General features: G+C 39.0%; 1 non-coding gene across 1 annotated transcript; it reads left to right on the plus strand.

Annotated features, from left to right (window-relative positions):
• Nucleotides 1-1,245: 1,245 nt before the first annotated feature.
• On the plus strand, nt 1,246-1,352 carry LOC132028937 (U6 spliceosomal RNA). Its single transcript, XR_009407591.1, has one exon. It is a non-coding gene; the product is annotated as a U6 spliceosomal RNA (small nuclear RNA).
• The last annotated feature ends 253 nt before the right edge of the window (nt 1,353-1,605 follow it).

A 1,605-nucleotide genomic window follows, 5' to 3' on the forward strand; every position in this document is an offset into this window, starting at 1 on the left:
CTGCAGTATCAGCTTGGTGGTTGCATAGTCTTTTAAGCCTTGCCTGTTTTGGAAAATCTTTATCTCTCCATCCATTTTGAATGTCAGTCTTGCTGGATAAAGTATTCTTGGCTGCATGTTTGTCTCATTCAGTGCCCTGAATATATCTTGCCAGCCATTTCTGGCTTGCCAGGTCGCTGTGGACAGGTCTGACATTATTCTGATGGGCTTTCCTCTGTACGTAAGGATCTTCTTTGTCCTAGCTTCTTTCAAGAGGTTCTGCCTACACTTATAATTTTTCATTCTTACTATTAGGTGTCTCGAGGACTTTCAAGAATCTGTAATCTTGGGGGGAAACCTTTCAGCCTCTAAAATATGAACGCTGTTTCCATTCATGAGATTCGGAAAATTGTCATGAAGAACTTGTTCTACTATATCTTCTAGACTTCATTCTTTCTCCTCCCATGCAGGGATTCCAATAATTCTGACTTTGAAGGTTTCATGGCATTATTTGTTTCCCTGATTCTGTTTTCGTGGCTTCTAAGCTGTTTGTTTCAGGCTTCCTCCTGATCCTTTCTCTCTATCTGTTTCTCCTCCAGATCACTAATTTCGTCTTCTGTCTCATTTACCCTAGCGTTGAGAGAATTTAGATTAGATTGGAACTCATTGAGAGCATTGTGAAGCTCATCCCTGGTAGCTTTCAGCTCTTCCCTAATATTGAAAACATGATCTCTGGTCGTTTTCAGATTGGCCTTAATCAATTCCATTTGGTCATCGATGGCTTTCTCCAACCTAGCTATTGCTTGGATAATCGGTAGCCTGAATTTTCTTTCTAACATATTGTCTACATTGATCGCCATTAGCTCTGTTGCAGAAGGTCCATCCTCTGTATTTTTCTTCTATTGGGCATTCCTCCTCCTACTTATTTGGTGAGAGATGGCTGAACGGGTGTAGCTGGATATATTGACCGTGGTACAGTCAAGGTGCACCCTGGAATGCTTCTGAGCAATCAGGGTTCCCCACCCAAATGAGAGGAAAAGAAAAGGAAAAGAAAAAAAGAGAGAGGGAGAGAGACAGGAAGGAAAGGTGAGAGAAAATAGAAGGCTCAGCCCTAAAGGGCCTCAATTAAGATTTATGAAGTTTTCAAACACAGACAAAAAAGAAGACTGATAAAAGTATATGACAAGAGAAAAAAAATTATATATATATATACTTGCATATATATATATGGAAATAAAGGAAGAAACTCGTCAAAAAGAACACTGAGTGCTCTCTTCGGCAACACATATACTAAAATTGGAACGATACAGAGAAGATTAGCATGACCCCTGAACAAGGATGACACGCAAATTTGTGAAGCATTCCATATGTTTTTCTGTTTGGTTAAACCATATTTCTTCGGGTTGTTGCCACACTTTTAGTATTTTACTTGCTCTTTCATATACTCTTATCTAGACAAAATGACAAGGCAGAAAAATTCACCACAAAAAAAAAGAATAAGAGGAAGTACCAAAGGCTAGGGACCTAATTAATATAGACATTGGTAATATGTCAGATCTAGAGTTCAGAATGCCAATTCTCAAGGTTCTAGCCGGGCTTGAAAAAGGCATGAAAGATATTAGAGAA

Source organism: Mustela nigripes, chromosome 12 (assembly GCF_022355385.1).
Source record: "Mustela nigripes isolate SB6536 chromosome 12, MUSNIG.SB6536, whole genome shotgun sequence".
Classification (NCBI taxonomy): domain Eukaryota; kingdom Metazoa; phylum Chordata; class Mammalia; order Carnivora; family Mustelidae; genus Mustela; species Mustela nigripes.